Below are 11581 nucleotides of genomic sequence, written 5' to 3'. Positions count from 1 at the left end.
CATGGGATCAACCAGGGAATGGACCCATTTGCTCTCCAGAGTCCTTCACTGGAGGACTCTGCCTCTGGGGATTCCTGCTCTGAGGCCATGACATCCCATTGTTTGCGGGAAGAAGTCAACAAACGAGCTAACTCATTTCAGCAGCAAGGTTGTGCACAGAATAAGGGTTATTTTTATTTCATGGTGGCTTTTGGAAGTGTATCACACTGACACACACTGTGACACCAAGGCCCATAGAGCTGAGTTATACGTTATATCAGTGGTTCTCAGTTAGGGAACACACCCTGGGAGTCCGTGGCACCATTCCCTGCCAGGGACTCACTTATCTTTTTATTTGCACAGTGCTTGCTGTCAGGGGAAAACCCTGTGAAAGAGTTTCTGGATAGCAAGTGAGCTGGATTGAGCACAAACCTCTGACACAGTTTCCTAGGGCTCTTGTGATTGGAGGTGTGAGAGAGAGACTTGCTACACAAGGTGGATTCACATGCCTATCATTTAAAAAAAATGCAACGGGTCCCTTCCCCTTCCCCTTCCCCTTCCCCTCGCTCTCTACCTTTTAACTGCATAGAACCTTAAAAGACTAGAACTTCTAATTGCTTTCAAGGACTGTCAAGTTTAGAGGACTCTCCCACTGCTTGTAGGTAGGGTTTCCGGTGAACCTTGCCTTATGAGTTTGGGATTCATGTCTCATCTTGGAAGTCCAACGGGGGAAATAGCTAAGCAAATTGCCTCTATGATTAGCTCACCCTCTGATGATTTAGTTCAGTGCTAGGGCTGGGAGATACTTTGTTTTCAACATCGTGATTTTTCAACAGCTAAATACTGGTGTATGCTGTTGTATCAAGAGGACTGGAATTTATCTTGGCTGCTTCTTCCGAGATACATGGCCCAGCCCTACATGGTGAGCAAGTGCTGATGCCTCTCAGGCTCAAGTCTGAGTTGAGGAGCAAGCGAGTCTGTTCCATTGTCAAATGGCTGTTACCACCAGGAAGTTCTTCCTAATGTTTAGCCGGAATCTCCCCAGTCTTCACTTTTCCAGGAGAAACATACCCAACTCCCTCAACCATTCCTCATAAGGCTTGGTTTCCAGACCATTTATCATCTTGGTTGCCCTTCTCCACCCACATTTCAGCTTTTCATAGACTCATAGAATTGTAGAGTTGGAAGGGACCCCGAGTGTTATCTAGTCCAACCCCTTGTGATGCAGGAATCTCAGCTAAAGCATCCATGGCAGATGACCATGCAACCTCTGCTTAAAACCTTGCAAGGAAGGAGAGTCCATCACCTCCCAAGGGAATCCATTCCGCCATCAAACAGCTCTTACTGTCAGAAAGTTCTGATGTTTAGTCGGAACCTCCTTTCTTGTAACTTGAAGCCGTTGGTTCAGGTCCTACCCTCCGGAGCAGGGGAAAACAAGCTTGCTCCAGCTTCCATGTGACAACCCTTGAGATATTTGAAGGTGGCTATCATATCTCCTCTCAGTCTCAGGTAAAAGTGTGCTGCCCATCCATTTTCTGATCTGACTCCACTCACTGCTTGTTTAAGTTCCTAGATTCCCTTAACTCAATTACCCCCAAGGGCAGAGGGTGGGCAACCTCAAGCCAAGGGCCAATTCAACCTTCTCTATCTGGTCTTCAATCCTAGGCCACACCCCTTTGGCCTAGCTGGAGTGTGGTCATGAACTCTGATAATATGTCTTGCTTGAATGGGTGGAGATTAGAGAGGGGTTTAGGTAAAGGTAAAGGGACCCCTGACCATTAGGTCCAGTTGCGGACGATTCTGGGGTTGCGGTGTTCATCTCGCTTTACTGGCTGAGGGAGCTGGCATACAGCTTCCGGGTCATGTGACCAGCGACCAGCATGACTAAGCCGCTTCTGGCAAACCAGAACAGTGCATGGAAACGCCGAGAGGGGTTTACATGTGTGTAAACTAGCCTACTGCACAAAGCTAACATTTACATCAACTGCTTTCTTCGCTGATAATTCTGATTCCATCCAGTATTGCCATGTGGCTCCTAAGAGGTTGCCCAGAAAGGAATACAGCTCTCAGACTACAAAAAGTTGCTCACCCATGCCTTAGAGATTTTGGTCCTTAAAAAAAAGGAAAAAGTTTGCCACCTCCTGGCTTATACCGAGAGGATGAGTTTTCAATGGGTTGGCAGCGAGATGGTTAGAGTAAGTAACACTGAGGTCCCCTTGAAATCAACCCCGGAAAAACCTTGGTAAAGTTTCAGCTAGGCAGTGAGCTTCTAGTATGACAGAGACTTCCTCAATGCAATCAAAGAAGAAGGAAAAGCAATACCACTTTCCTGCAAGGTTTAGGGGGAAAGGCTTGAATCCCAGGAACAACAGAATGGAAAGCAAAGATCTATCAATTTGCAGTGATGTCTATGAAGGCATAAGGTACTTAAGACATTTATCCAGACTTGGAATATGTTTATTTATTACTGGTGCAGTGGAACACATTTCTTTGCCAAGTACAATATTTATTTGGCCCCTGCAAAGTGAGCATAAACAGGATGCAAGAATATAGCTTTAATTACTGTTCTTGAATATTTTCCTATTCTTTTGTTCTCAGCTTACTGTATTACCATTGAACAGCATATTTAAAGGGATACAAAGCATACTTTCCAACATTTTCACCCCCGAATTGGGACATCAGTTTTGTGCCAGTGCCCTGGTTCTCATCAGCAGGGTTTTGCCAGAGCGCAAGACCTTTTGGCATGACCCTGCTGACAAGCACCAGAGCGTTGGATGGAAAAAATGGGACATTCTGGGATGCAAACAGAAGGTGGGATTGGCTTCTGTGATTCTGGGACATCCCACTTAAAATGGGACACTTAGGGGGTATGTATAAAGAGGACACTTAAATCACGAGTAACGTAAGGCCATTCTTTCCAATGGGACATTGGTGAGATCAACATGCTCTGAAGTCAACACACGGTAAGAAATCAGATCTAGAACAAATCTAAGTCTAGAATATAAAAAAGAGATTATTTCCAATCAGGAAAAAATATAAAAATGGCATCACCTTCATAAAATTTGAGAGAGAGAAACCTAGACTTCAGATTAAAATGTGGGCTGCGCTTAGTGAACTGTGTCACATGCATTTATCACTGTCTGCTTTTGGAGAGGAGTGGTCTAACTTATTTCCTCAGACAGAAATTCATATCTGAGTTAACAACCAAAAATGTACACTTAGGGTCAGAGTTGCTTGTTGTCATTAATGGAGGCTGGAGTACGTTACAGTGAACATTTCCGCATCCCATAGAATCAGTAAGAGGTCTCTGAGCTGTCAATCATGCTGCTCTGCAAAACAACAACAACAGATAATTTTGTCATGGTTTTGGAAATATCTTTTCCTACAGGAAGGACACTACCATTTCCCAACTCAATCCCCAATTTCCCCAGCTCTGTCTAGGCTTACTCCTAGACCTGCCAAACATCTCCCCCTGGACTCATGGTGACATAAGGTGAGTCCTGCTGAATCGGACCAATGGTCCATCATTTCCAGCATCCTAGTCTCACAATGACCAACCAGATGCCCTTAAAGGGAAGCCCACAAGCAAGACCTCTCGCCACCTGCGGTTCCCAGGAGGAAAAACACAGCCATTGCGGCTAGTAGCCACTGAAAGCCTTATCCTTCATGAATGTGTCCAATCCTCTTTTTATAGCCATCCCAGTTGATGGTCATCACTACATCTTGTAGGGGCGAAATTCCATGGTTTAACTATGCATGATGTGAAGAAGTACTTTCTTTTGTTTGTCCTGAATCTTCCAAGATTCAACTCTATCGGATGATTTGAAGTTCTAGTATTATGAGAGAATGGGAAAGAAAATGGCTTGTGGTTAAGCTCTCTCTCCTTACTAACCCAAGTTTACAGTGAGGAGAGACCTTAATTATGAATCCTGGTTCAGAAGACACACTAAACCAAACCCATTGCTGCCTGCATGCTTGTCCAGTCTCACTAAACCAAGGTTTGCCTTACTGTGTCATGCAATGTATACATTGATACATTGCATGACACAAAATTAAGGCACACAGTTGCAGCAGAAGCTTCTGCACATGCTCTCTCCAAAATAATTTTGTTCCAGAAGTGACATCCCATATTGTTTAAATAACGATTGACTTTTCTTTATGTCCCTTAGATGCTGAAACTTTTAAATGATCATCTTCTTCATGTGGTATTTCAATATTATTATTATTATTATTATTATTATTATTATTATTATATTTTAAAAGACGGTCGTTTTCATCCCAACTAAAAAAAGCTGGCCTCAACATCACAATATTTTAATAACCTGTGAGAATTGACCAGTGAAGGCATTTCAATTAACAAATGGAACCTGATTACATTCCCTTGATTGTTCTACTAGAGAGCATCCTGTTTTAATTGCAGTTGTTTTAATGTGATGCTTTTTATTGCATGTTTTTATTAGGAATGTTTATGTTTATTCCTGTGTGTTGTAAATATGCCTACATTTTACTGTTTGTCATTGGTTTTTACACTTTTGCACAAGCCACTTATGAACCTATTTTGGCATTGAGCAGTATGCAAGTGAATAAATTTGCAATGTAATGCTAAATTCATCAAACTTTTATTTTGTAACTGTATGACTTTATTTGAAATATATGGAAGAATAATGAGATTTTTAAACATTGAATTGTCCCAGAATTAATCAAATTATTACTTTTATGTGAATAATGTAACTAGTGTCAGAAGAACATACTTTTTAGCACCCTTGTAAAATGAGAATTCTTTGGGAGACAATTCCAGTTTAAAATCAGTCAAGGGTTTGTAAGTGTTTTTTGGTCACCTAATGATTAACATGTCAATGTGTGCCTGAAGAACAAAAGAACAACTTCAGAGGCCAAACACTTTTTGATGAATGCTTATAGTGAGATTGCGTGTCCTGCCCTACCAGGCTGACTGATTTTTACTTCTATTTTTTAATTGAAAGACTGGATATTGAGGAACAGCAAGGTTCTCCATATGACGGTCTTCTGGAACACTCAACTTCTGCGGGATCTAAAGACTGACTTTCCATTTGCTGGCAGGCTCCTGGCTCTTCTCATGCGAGACTTCATTTGACTTCTGGTATGAAGATTCTACATTTTCTCCCATTGATGCTTTCCTAGTCTACCCCAGCAAAGATCAGAAGCACTTGCCTCATACTGAGTTAGAGTCTACACTGATTGGTAGCAGCTCTCCAGGGTTTCGGTCAGAGTGTCTCTCCCAGACCTACCTGGAGATGCTGGGAATTGAACCCGGGACACCCTGCATATAAAGTAGATCCTCTACCATTGAGCTACAGTGTAGATGCCCATAACATCCTCATCCACAGTCTTCAATTTAAAAAAGAACAAGCATTTCACCTATTGAAGAGCTCTCCGAGATATCATACAGGAGACCTTTAATCCACTTGCTCAGTCCTTTAACAGAAGACATATGGGATCATGCTATTAGAACTTCCATGTGCAAAAGATGTTTGACCACTGAGCAACTGATTCCTCTTGTGGCCTCTTGACCCATTCCGATCTTGGATGGATCTTTCCTTCCCACATATCTTCTAAAATCCACAAGTGATGGTTGGACTCCCCCATTCAGTGCAACAGGTTTTCCACCTCTCTCACAACTGTGCCTTGTTGCTGACCGAGAACCACCAGGGGCTTCTTGCCTGGGGAGAATTCTGAGGGCCACTTAGAAAGCTCTAGAGGTCTGAGATTCCCCCACCCCTAGGCTACCAACTGCAAGCAAAATGGAATCCAACTCATTTTGCATCAGAGACGGCATTTAAAAACAGAATTAAAAAACCCATGTTTCCAGCCGGTGCTGAAGGCACTGATTGATCAATTCCTCTGCTTTATCAATGACCATAAATTATCATGGTCTGCTTTTGTGTAGTGTGGCACTTGTCTCCACTTTCAGGCCGAGGGAGCTGGCGTTTGCCTGCAGACAACTTTCTGAGTCATGTGGCTAGCATGAAACCGCTTCTGGCACACGGGACACTGTGATGGAAGCCAGAGCGCACGGAAATGCAGTTTACCTTCCCGCCACAGCGGTACCTATTTAGCTACATGCACTAGTATGCTTTTGAACTGCTAGGTTGGCAGGACAAGGGACCGAGCAACGGGAGCTCACCCCTTCGTGGGGATTCGAACCGCTGACCATTTGATCAACAAGTCCAAGAGGCTCAGTGGTTTAGACCACAGCGCCACCTGCTCCCTCCACTCGCATTGCTTACCTTTGCAGCAGGATAAGTTAATGCCACAGTCAACAGGAACAATTTCTCCAGAGTCAAGGCAATCATCTCCTGAAGGGACGCAAACACCCCCGTATTGAATACAGGTGTAAGATTGTGCTGCAGAGAAGAAATTGAATATTCTTGTTATTTGGGAAGAAAACTGTTCTGCAAAAGAACATGGGGAAAGAAAAGGGGAAGGGCAACTGTTTTTAAGGAAAGGGCTGGTGTTGTGATTTTTTTTATTGTAATTATCTGTATATCTTAAAATATCTTTTATAAATGCATTGTATTGATTCTAATTAGTGTTGAATTATTATTTGATTATTCTTTTTGCCCTGTGCTTTTAGCTGTTTTTATTTTATCTGTAAGCAGCTTTGAGTCCCTGTTTGGGAAAATTGCAGGCTATAATGATAAGAACGATAATAATGACGGTGATAGTTATCATTAATATTAATATTTCCAACTACAGTGAATATTATTACTATTAAGGAATATTTTCATTATTGCTATCATACCAGCTAGCCACATCCTTATGACTTTCTTTTTGACAGTGGCAATGATTTCCAATTGCAAGTTTTAAAGGTGGCTGGGATGAAAACCCCTAGAGCTAGCCACCACAAATCTGGCAAATTTAGCCCCCTCTATAGGGACTGCTGTCCCCCCAGATTTCATGTCCTTTTGTAAAAACAACAACAAGAATAAATGTATGGCTGGCTTGGTTCTGGAATGGGATTTCTGGATATCTGTAATTTCCAGATCTGGATCTGCATTCAGGGAGGGTGAGAACGGGCCCAGATTGGTCTGGACTGGAATTACAATCTTGGGGGGGGGGGTGTCACAAATTGGATAGGGGGAAGTCCATGCACACCTTTGCTTCAGAAGCAGAAGAAAAGACGCTGCTTCTTTGTGACCTGAAAAGAGTTCAGATATGTGTCTGATTTATGGTCCTTAGTTTGAAGTCAAGTTTAAAGGGAAGAAGAGAGGGCAAAGACACCAGAGCTACCCATCAGTAGGCACCCTGGGCAACTGTCCACGGTCTTTCCCACTATGGTGAAATGAACTGTGTTTCTATTTAAATAAGAGTTATTATTCCTAGATATCCATCTTTACATATAAATAGAAGCATAAGAAGAGTCTTGCTGGATGAGGCCATCTGCTCCAGCATCCTCTTCTCATGGTGAGAAGACCACAAGCAGGACTTGAGCACAAAAACAATCTCCCCACTTGTGATCAGGGCCAGATTAAGGTTTGATGAGACCCTAAGCTACTGAAGGTAATGGGGCCCTTTATATGTCCAGCTGTCCTTTGTCAACAACTAATTGTCACTGTTTTTTGTGATGAATATATGCTATATGGCAATTTATGGACCTAATAGGGACGCGGTGGCGCTGTGGTCTAAACCACTGAGCCTCTTGCACTTGCCTATCAGAAGGTTGGTGGTTCGAATCCGTGCAACGGGGTGAGCTCCCATTGCTCTGCCCCAGCTTCTGCCAACCTAGCAGTTCGAAAGCCCACCAGTGCAAGTAGATAAATAGGTACTGCTGCGGCAGGAAGGTAAACGTGTTCTGTTGCGCCAGAAGCAGTTTAGTCATGCTGGCCACATGACTAGGAAAGTTGTCTGTGGACAAACGCCAGCTCTCTTGGCCTGAAATCGAGATGAGCACCGCAACCCTGGACTTAACCATCCAGGGGTCCTTTACCTTTACATAATAGGTATCTAAAGCCATTTGCACTTAACAAAATATGTACTCTATCAAAGTAATTGTTGAAGTTATCTTATATTTTGGAAATGTACATCCAGTGTTTGTTCCTTTAATTTTTTTGAGGCCCCCAAGAGAGTGGGGCCTTAAGCTATAGCTTGTTTAGCTTATACATAAATCCGGTACTGCTTGTGATCCTCAGCATCTCATACGCAGGGGCTCCCTGCCTTGAACAGTGGACACAGAACACCATAGCTAATAGCATAGCATATATAAATAGGGAAGGCTCATAGCTCAGTGGCAGAGAATCTACTGTGCATGCAGAAAGGATCTGGAAAGCCCCATATGAAAATCTTGAGAACCACTGCCAGTTGGTGTCAACAATTCTGCACTAGCTAGACCAATGGCAGCTCCCCATTTTCATAAATTTGCTTATGCACATTTGATGAAAATCTGTCCTCCTTTTGGGGACACACACACAATTATTTCCTTCTTTTTTCAGGTGATGCTTAAGCAACCACCCAACCTGACAGGCAGACTTTCTTAAAAGGAATGAGAGATCCATTCAGATATTTCTGTGTTCACCTTTTATTCCCCAATGGAATAGGGGGGGGGAAGCATTTGCTAGCCAGAAGGCTGGAACTCTGTTTTCTGGAGAAATTCCTTGCCCCTCAAGACTGAGAACCAAAATGATATTTGTGGCAAATCAGGAGAACATTTTGCCTGGCCCCGAAAGCCATCTTCTTTCAGCAACTTGCTTACCTGTGGTCACCTGGAAGAGGAAGACGAGCAGAGTAAAGAGGAGGCTGAGAACCTGCATGGCCAAAGTGTCCTCTGGGATCTCAAGGCTGCTGGAGGGAAGCAGGCAGATCTGGGTAAAAACCCAGAAGGTCCCCACTATTTATAGCAGCGTGGAGACAATAGAATGTTCCAACAGGTACCTGTGATTCAGGGTGATGTCCATGCAGATCACAGACAGACATTGCCGATACGTTGTGTGAGCCAGGACTGGGCTTAACAAAGACCTATTTTATTTATTAAAGAACTGTTTGTAATAACTAGGGAAAGGGCTTGTAGCTCAGTGGTGGAACACATGCACTGCACACTCCAGATTCAATCTCTGGCATCTCTAGGTAGGGCTGGGAGAAATTCCTGCCAGAAGCGCAAGCAAATCAGGATGAGTGCTCATTGTTTTTCTGCAAACAATTTGGGATGAATGGGGTAACTGTGCCCCTGAAGGACCAGGTGTGCAGCCTGGGAGTTATTTTGGACTCACAGCTGTCCATGGAGGCGCAGGTCAATTCTGTCTCCCAGATCCATCTGGTATGCAGGCTGAGACCCTCCCTGCCTGCAGACTGTCTTGCCAGAGTGGTGCATGCTCTGGTTATCTCCTGCTTGGACTACTGCAATGTGCTCTACGTGGGGCTACCTTTGAAGGTGACCCGGAAACTGCAACTAATCCAGAATGCGGCAGCTAGACTGGTGACTGGGAGTGGCTGCTGGGACCACATAACACCAGTCCTGAAAGATCTACACTGGCTCCCAGTACATTTCCAGGCACAATTCAAAGTGTTGGTGCTGACCTTTAAAGCCCTAAACGGCCTCAGCCCAGTATACCTGAAGGAGCGTCTCCACCGCCATCATTCTGCCTGGACACTGAGGTCCAGCACCAAGGGCCTTCTGACAGTTCCCTCATTATGAGACGTAAAGCTACAGGGGGCTTCTCGATAGTGGCGCCTGCCCTGTGGAACGCCCTCCCATCGGATGTCAAGGAAATAAACAACTATCTGACAAGACATCTGAAGGCAGCCCTGTTTAGGGAAGTTTTTAATTTTTAATGGTGTACTGTGTTTTTAATATTCGATTGGAAGCCGCCCAGAGTGGCTTGTGAGACCCAGCCAGATGAGTGGGGTATAAATAATAAATAATAAATGATGATGATGATGATGAAAACTCAATAATGCTGGTCGCAGGCGCGTATCAAGGGAAGGGCGAAAGGGGCGGGCCGCCCCTAGCTCCAATCTGGCGGGGGCAGTGCAGGGGCAGCGTGTGGGGGGCAGTGCCTGCGGCCTCTGGCCCACCCCTTGCTTCTTCCGCCCGAGCAGGAGGAAGCAGAGCACGCTATGGAGTAGTTTGTCGCCCCCACCACCCCCAGCAACCCGCTCTGTAGAGCGCTCTGCTTCAGAGTGCGCTGTCCGAGCAGAGCAGCAGCGACAACCCGGACATGCTGCGGACATGCGCAGTCCATCCTGGCTCATCCTGGCACACGCGTCGTGCGTTGTGACATCACGACGCATGTGTCCGATCTCATTTTTTGACAGAATTACAAGCCTGGTAGATGAAGGAAACACTGTGGATGTAGCCTATCTTGATTTCAGCAAGGCCTTTGACAAGGTGCCCCATGATATTCTTGTAAAGAAGCTGGTAAAATGCAGGCTAGACAATGCTACCATTCAGTGAATTTGTAACTGGCGAACTGACCGAACCCATTTAGAAGAATTAATGAAGGAAATGGGTGCATTTGGAGCCCTAGCCGGATTTAGATTAAACAAAAATAAAACAAAGGGTGCTCATCAATGGCTCCTCCTCATCCTGGAGAGTAGTGACTAGTGGGGTGCCACAGGGTTCTGTCTTGGGCCCAATCTTATTCAACATCTTTATCAATGACTTAGATGATGGGCTTGAGGGCATCCTGAGCAAGTTTGCAGACGACACCAAATTGGGAGGGGTGGCTAATACCCCAGAGGACAGGATCACACTTCAAAATGACCTTAACAGATTAGACAACTGGGCCAAAGCAAACAAGATGAATTTTAACAAGGAGAAATGTAAAGTTCTACACTTGGGCAAAAAAATTGAAAGGCACAAATACAGGATGGGGGACACCTGGCTTGAGAGCAGTACATGTGAAAAGGATCTAGGAGTCTTGGTAGACCACAAACTTGACATGAGTCAGCAGTGTGATGCAGCAGCTAAAAAAGCCAATGCAATTCTGGGCTGCATCAATAGGAGTATAGCATCTAGATCAAGGTAAGTAATAGTACCACTGTATTCTGCTCTGGTCTGATCTCCCCTGGAGTACTGTGTCCAGTTCTGGGCACCACAGTTCAAGAAGGATACTGACAAGCTGGAACGTGTCCAGAAGAGGGCAACCAAAATGGTCAAAGGCCTGGAAACGATGCCTTATGAGGAATGGCTTAGGGACCTGGGTATGCTTAGCCTGGAGAAGAGAAGGTTAAGGGGTGATATGATAGCCAGGTTCAAATATATAAAAGGATGTCATATAGAGGAGGGAGAAAGGTTGTTTTCTGCTGCTCCAGAGAAGCGGACACGGAGCAATGAATTCAAACTTCAAGAAAGAAGATTCCACCTAAACATTAGGAAGAACTTCCTGACAGTAAGAGCTGTTCGACAGTGGAATTTGCTACCAAGGAGTGTGGTGGAGTCTCCTTCTTTGGAGGTCTTTAAGCACAGGCTTGACAGGCATATGTCAAGAATGCTTTGATGGTGTTTCCTGCTTGGCAGGGGGTTGGACTGGATGGCCCTTGTGGTCTCTCCCAACTCTACGATTCTATGATTCTATGCGGAGCGACGCCCCGCCCCCAGGGGGAGCTGCCCCGGGCAGCCAAGCGGCAC

At 44.6% G+C, this 11581-nt stretch overlaps 1 long non-coding RNA gene across 2 annotated transcripts; it reads right to left on the bottom strand.

Annotated features, from left to right (window-relative positions):
• Positions 1-2414: 2414 nt before the first annotated feature.
• LOC148686451 (uncharacterized) lies at positions 2415-8954 on the bottom strand. Of its 2 annotated transcripts, XR_015949226.1 has the most exons (4): positions 8708-8954; positions 6246-6362; positions 5377-5433; positions 2415-3308 (listed from the first exon to the last, which is right to left on the bottom strand). It is a non-coding gene; the product is annotated as an uncharacterized LOC148686451 (long non-coding RNA). The 2 variants fall into 2 exon arrangements; XR_015949227.1 differs by lacking the exon at positions 5377-5433 and having other exon boundaries at positions 8708-8939.
• Between the last annotated feature and the right edge of the window lie 2627 nt (positions 8955-11581).

This window comes from Zootoca vivipara, chromosome 3, assembly GCF_965207765.1.
Source record: "Zootoca vivipara chromosome 3, rZooViv2.hap1.1, whole genome shotgun sequence".
NCBI lineage: Eukaryota > Metazoa > Chordata > Lepidosauria > Squamata > Lacertidae > Zootoca > Zootoca vivipara.
The sequence above is the reverse complement of the archived record's forward strand: the minus strand, read 5'-3'. Positions and strand labels throughout refer to the sequence as shown.